Here is a 7,299-nt window from a genome sequence, read left to right as displayed (position 1 = left end):
TTGTCAAATTTTCAAAAAAAATTGAATATAAATCTACGAAAGTGTCGCTGAAAATTGCGTCGATCAAATTTTAATATGAGAGCGGTAATATAACCTATTTTCTATTAGCTTTCAACTGATTTTTGCCGAACCTGGATAAAAAACCTGGAAAAAAGTTATTAAGTAAATTAAATCTTAATGTCATCGACCAAAAGTTTGGGGTCACCCCACAGCCAAAAGTTTTGGGTCGCTTTCGTGAAACATGGAAAAGTGATTTAGTAATATCTTCATCATCTATAGTTCATTTTAATGATGTTCAAAATTTCTTTGACTTTTTATCGTTTTGAAATCGGATGCAAATTGGCGGAGATATGGGCCTAAAAAATTACATGTTTTTGAGGGGGTGACCCCAAACTTTTGATCAAGAGTGTATGTTTGTGCGTAAAAAAAGTTCACTCACTTTTAAAGTAGGTACTCCCAATTGGTCGATTCTACGGATTCGAATCGAACCGGAATTTGTCCGTATAGTTTTGTATAGAAGATCCGTCAAAGCGTTTCGGAGTTATGTTTATTTAAGTACTAGCTGACCCGGCAAACCTTGTATTGCCCAATGAAAATATGATGGTGTAAGCTTTTTAATGTTATCGAACTTTTGCACTTCTGTACTCGAGTTTGATGTAATTGTGTTCGTGTTGAATTTTTAACAGTTAATTTTTTTATTATTTGCTATTTTCATGTAATATATGAGTTGAGTTTTGCTGCCTTTTCAACTTTTAAACACAGCCAGTCTAAAGACTTAAAGACGAAATAATGCTAATTGGTTCATTTGTTCGTTAGCTATATGGCTACTAAGGGACCATTTGACACATTCATTAGCATCTGTTTCTCCAAACTGACATCAGAACATGCTTCTTTCCTGAGAAATACACCTTTTTTTTGTTGCCGGAATGTATTTTATTTTTGCTTTAAATTTTTGTTTCATTTGTATGAGGAGTGCCTTTTCTACATAATAGTGTAACGCGAAAGAATAGCCTATTTATAAAAGAAGGAAAAATCTCAGATGGAGTAAGCTAATTGATTGTAAACTTAGTTTACTAAACTAACTCCTTATCAGTCTACGTAACATAAACGAAAGGCAAATATAACATAGAGGTAACAGCTCAATCACCACAAACTACACAACAGTGCCACACGGAAGAAAAAGCTTTGATAAAAAGAAAATAAATTCTGATCGAAATGTTAGCATGTTGGCCGCAAATTATGCACACTGTTGACTTGTAGGAATTGCCTTCTTTAACCTTCCTTTTGCATTATGTTGGGAACAGATCGCTGATGTAGTGTACGGTTTGAATATAAATATGCTTTTGAAATGATCCTATTGCCAAATGAGGGTTGAAAAAAGGTTAATTCTCAGATGGAGTGAGCAATATAAGCAATAAACTTTGTCTTTCAGAAGCGAGGGCCTTCTGAAAACTTCGCATGAAAGATTTGATTTGTTTTTCTTTATATATTTTCAAGATATGCAGAAACTACTGTTTTATTTTTATGAAAGCCTCTCCCCTATTCCCAGATAGAGGAAAGGATAATACCATCGAAGAAGCATTTCTTGCTTTATAAAATTTCTACTTGCCAAATTTGGTTCTTTATATTGACTGGTTCTCATGTTATGCATGACTGGTTCTCAAGTTATTATCAATTTTACATTTAAGGGGCTGTCCATAAACCACGTGGTCATTTTTTTGGGACTTCTCAACCCCCCCCCCCCCCCCGCGTGGTCATTTGTCCATACATTTTTTTTTATTCGTCCATACAAAATGCTCATTGGCCGAACCACCCCCCCCCCCCCTCATGACCACGTGGTTTATGGACAGCCCCTAATATGTATTGGAGCCCCTCTTTCCAGAAGGAGAGAGGTCTCCAACCACTATAGAAACATTACTTGCCTTCTGAAACATCCGGACTAATGCAGGAATTTTTGTTCCATTTGTATTGGAGCCAAATTTGGTAGCTCATCCCAGGCCCGTGCACAGAAGTGGCGCCAAGGGAGGGGTTTTTCACAATTTCGGCAAAAGGCGAAGGGGCGCCTAGTGTAAGAAGCGTTGGTAATGGGGAGGGTTTAACCCCCAAAGACCCCCCCCCACCTTGTGCACGGGCTTGGCTCATCCTAATGGTCTCGCTCGCTTGTCTCGCTGATTGATTAATGGTTTACTCCGACAATCGAATTTAAAAATTGTTTGTTACACATTTGTCATATTTTCATTTTTAAATTTTATGGGATTTTAGGAGCTGGAATACTCTCGGAACGGAACTCTGAAACCAACGCAAACCCCCTAAAATGTCCAAGAGGACTCCAGAAACCTTCCTAGCCAGACCCTTTTTCTGGCAATTTGGACATCAACAACCCATAATTACGAACAAAACTAAGAAAATACCCAAAGGCACCTCACCTTAACGACAAAGACTGATGCCTCCATCTTTGCGATTCGTCGAGTAGTTTTTGGTTTGAGGGTTCAAGTCTTTAAACACCCCTCAGCTAAGTGCTCTGCACGATCACCGTGGTTCATCTACCAAATTTATTCTGATGAGTATTATCTTTATTTCCCGGTCTTTAGATGCCAGTGCAGCTGCACTATCTAAAGCCATCCATGTGAGGTAAATACCTCCGAAGTACTTCCGGTGATAGGTTTGGAACGTCTTTCATCATTCGTTGATTTGTTTTCGGTCAAACAAATATTTGAAATATTTGCCGATTACCAACCGTCAATGTGTGGTTCACCTTCTTAATGACATCCGCTACCACTACGATTTAACATCACCAGTCCTTGGAACGGAACTAATACAACACTTGTATGTCCTCTCTTACTGGCTTTGATATTGCAAGAACGTGTAACCTGTCGGTTACAGCCTAAGATTTTTATTAGGTATAGCTGGCCCGGCAAACATTGTATTGCCATTGCAAAATTTGACAAATTTGGTGTTTATTGAAGCACCGTATTCTAGATTGGTATTGTTGTGGTCGTATTGAACTTCTCCCCCAGCGCCATATCTGTTTCATTTGTATGGGAGCTCCGGAAAAGGGCTGACAAAATTAGGTCACTTAGCTATTTCTAGTGCCATCGACAACGCTGGCAGGACGCGATAGAAAAAGACATAAACGGGTGACATAAACGTTTTTGGAAAACTGGAGAACAGGGATGGGAAATGTCATTTCGTTATTTTCTAATTTCTCTGTCCCCAATCAGAAATATTCATCGACGACATCATTGATTTTCCATGACTAACCAACTAACATTAGGGATTGGTGATGTAAACGGATGAAAATCTATAATGGAAGTCTTCGAAATTTAAAAATGTCATATATTTTTTTTTTCATGAAACTCAGTGACATTTCCCACCTCTGTTGGAAATAGAAGCAACGTTCAAGTTTTTACACATTCCAAAATATTTGAAAATTGATTTCAACCATAATTGTAATACTCACAATGAAAGCGCCTCCGATAGCACCGTGGTACCACATTCTTCCGAATTTAAGATTCCGTCGCGCCACACACGACGCATTTGTTTTCCTTCACGATCTAGTAGTACCGATCCACCTCACCCACCGCGCGGCCCTTTGGTTCGAACTTAAGACGGATAGTCTAAGTCGGCTTATCAGTTACGATTTCCACCAGCTCTTTTTTAAAGTTCCATTTGGCTTTCTTGCAATCGTAGGTGCTCAGCAGTTCGCTAGGCCTGAATGAGATAGTTGTCGTAAAGCGGTTTGGCACGGGTCACCATTGCGCGTTTGGCATCGATGGACACATTCAGCATCTTCTTTTTGCCCTGGTTCTGCGAATTGCCACTTCCCACGAATCTGTCGCGGAACCGCTGGTTGAAGAAACATTCCAGCTCGCCAATGGTCGTTATGAACCTGGTTTTTTGGCTGGTAAATATTGATCTGGGTTGATAATCAACAATTATGCTTATTGGTAATATCATACATCACCAAATGGCTAATGGTGATAACTTTTTCTATCATCTATCGCTAATTGGATTAAATGTGTCATACTCACCGCGGAACAGCCTTTTTGGTAAACGTCCGAAACATCTCCACCGTCACATGGCCATCGCTGGCTGCGCACCTAATCTGGCGTTCCGAGAGCTGTGTAAGTCCTGATACGCCAGGGTTTGTCTAGTTTGACGCAAAGCGTGTTCTAGGCCAGTTTTGCCTTTTCGTAGGGACCCGACACTCCGCATCGATCGGCCAGGTGGCACAGATCTAGCGTGCTCTTCACCTTCTGGTTGTAGTTGCTCTTCAGAAATCAAGTATCTTTTAGTGGGTCAACGCCAACCTTGACTATGGCCGGGTTATTCAGCAGGTCCCCCAGCTCCGATGGGATTCGCTGCATTTCGCACAGCCGAATCAGTGCAGACAGACCTAGGTGCGAGGCCAACTAAAGCAGGGCCACCGGACGCCTCTTGCCTTGCTCGTTGACCCACTTGCATATGATCCCCAGCACCCGGAACTCCCGGCAATGATCCCGCAGCAGCCCAACCATTATGCGGTACTCATTCGCATTAGTAGCGATGTTTACCGATTGGTTGTACAGCAGATCGTTGAAACGACGCACTAACCTGCGTTAGTTGAATAACAGGTAGAACGCTACGGCTCCGACGGCCACCATAATTGAAGCAATTTCGATAATTTTCTCTCGGTCCGTAAGAGTCATGTTGTGTCACTGTCTAATTATTTATGCTGAAGCTCTAGCTGTCCTGGCAAACGTCGTACTGCCTGCCTACTGTGTTTTTTGACATACAGCTCCATAGGGGCGACCCCGGCGAAGTCATCTGTATGGGAGCCCCCCGTTCCAGAGACCGGAGAGGTCTCACACCAAGCTAAGAACCTTCCTCGGCCCCCAAAATACCCACACACAAAATTTCACACCGATCGGTTCAGTAGTTTCTGAATGCATAGCGGTCAGACAGACAGACAGACAGACAGACAGACAGACAGACAGACCGACAGACAGACAGACAGACAGACGGAAATCCATTTTTATATATATAGATAGATAGAAGATAGATAGATAGATAGATAATCCGAGCCTTCACCGGTGGAACTGGTCGTATATAAAACGATTTGATATCGGCCAAGAAACATTTTGTAATTGAAATATTTCCTTGCCTCTTCGGGCATAAAGTATCTTCGCGTCTGCCATACGATAGGGTAGTGGACGTATTTTGATCCGGGCATGTATTTTGGCCCACCCTGGGATTTTTATTACATTTATCTAGGGCGAAATCACGAGCAATTTGTTTACATCTGAACGTTCACCACAATAAACAAAAGTTTGTCGATTGAAACTACAAAAACACATAATGAATCTTCTTTTAAGACCAACAAAGTGTTTGTTTTATAGCAGGATATGTTTTACCAGCCATTTTTACCCGTAATTCCCGAAACGAGTTACCTAGTTCTAGCATCAAGGGGGCGACTTAATCTCTACAAAATCTCGGCAAATTATTATTGCAAATTATTTTTGTAGGGATTAAATTATCTATATATATAAAAATGGATTTCCGTCTGTCTGTCTGTCTGTCTGTCTGTCTGTCTGTCTGTCTGACCGCTATGCATTCGGAAACTACTGAACCGATCGGTGTGAAATTTTGTATGTGGATACTTTTGGGGCCGGGGAAGGTTCTTAGCTTGGTGTGAGACCTCTCCGGTCTCTGGAACGGGGGGCTCCCATACAGATGACTTTGCGGGAGACGTCCCTATGGGAGCTGTACGTCAAAAAACACAGTAGGCAGGCAGTACGGCGTTTGCCGGGACAGCTAGTAAATGTAATAAAAATTCCGGGTGGGCCAAAATACGTCCACTACTCTATACGCATGTAAAATGGTCATTGGCAGTAACTGTGCAAATGTACATTAAAAAATACAAGCTGAGATGCCGGCTTTGTGCCAATTAGGACGTCATGTTGGCTATTGCGTGTAGTTATATCATTTCATAAAGCCTGTATCCGCAATAATCAGGACACAGAAATATAGCTGTAACTCTGTAATAGATCAAATAAAATTGCTCAAATTTGGCCTGCCTATAGCTTAAGATGTGTTCATTTCACCTGCAAAATTTCATGTGAATAGGTGCAGTACTTTTTGTTGTAGCAATGAAACAGCAGAACGCGTGAAATTGAATTTTGTACAGCCCCTGGTTTAACTTGTCAGCGCTGTAACTTTTGAATTTGATAAAGGAAATGGCTGAAATTTTGAACATAAACCTCTCAATCTACTTTACCTGCATGGGCAAAATTTCAAAAAAATTGATGCACTATCAACAATTTTATGTTCGAAACATATAAAGGGGCTGATCGTGATTTTAGCCCCTCAGACAACAACTAGTCAGCACCCCTTATTGTTTCGATTATATTGTTGAAAGTACTATACCAATAATCATCAAATTTTGCAGGCGTAATACACACATCATCAACTACCTTCTGTGAAAATTTCATGGAAATTGGCAGATACATTCAAAAGTTATGAATGCGCAAACATCGCACATGAAAAACATGAAACATGTTCACTAACACTAACCTCTATCAACAGCAGTAACTTTCAATTCAATTAATAAAAGTTGATGAAATTTTGCAAGAAAGTGTCTCTATAAGTATCATAACTGCTTACAAAATTTCATAATTATCCTTACAGAACTTTGAATTGTAACGAAAAAGAACCACCTATTATGCGAATGAAAATTGGTCATGGTTGTACAAAATTTTAAAAACCACGTCAGTTTGATTCTCTTCCACAGTTAAAAGTAATGCATCGATTTTTATGAAATTTTGCACACATAATAAACATACATTAAAGAGTTCTCAGTTAATTTTTGGCAGATTTTTATCGATTCAGTACAGAGTTACTGCCGTACTTCTGTGTCCCGATTATTGCGGATACAGGCTTTAGTCATTCAGCCATTGATTGCATTGTAGCTATCGAGGTGTAAGGTAATGCATCGCATTTAATCCACCATACCAAACTTATTCAAATGATGCAAGCGTTGCAAATACATTTAGCTACCGCAGATTACGCCATTGGTTTTAGTGTTGGTTCGATGACTTCAAATGAGAACAAATGGAATCCATCAGGCTTGCACCAAGAACGAAAATCACATAATCGCTCGAATAGTGTTGCATTATGAGTAATATGCGCCGAAGCGTTATAAATCGGAATGCGAGGCGAAAACTAAATTGTTAGACCAACGGACCAATTTAATTGATTCCAAATCTCATTCAATCAAGTGGTTTTGAGTGTCATTAATTGGTTCAAGGCCAATTTTGACAC

At 40.3% G+C, this 7,299-nt stretch overlaps 1 pseudogene; it reads right to left on the bottom strand.

Moving 5' to 3' along the window:
* Positions 1 to 1,860: 1,860 nt before the first annotated feature.
* On the bottom strand, positions 1,861 to 4,999 carry LOC115263339 (exonuclease 3'-5' domain-containing protein 2-like; annotated as a pseudogene).
* Between the last annotated feature and the right edge of the window lie 2,300 nt (positions 5,000 to 7,299).

This window comes from Aedes albopictus, chromosome 2, assembly GCF_035046485.1.
Source record: "Aedes albopictus strain Foshan chromosome 2, AalbF5, whole genome shotgun sequence".
Lineage (NCBI taxonomy): Eukaryota > Metazoa > Arthropoda > Insecta > Diptera > Culicidae > Aedes > Aedes albopictus.
This window is presented reverse-complemented; position numbering and strand designations above follow the sequence as displayed.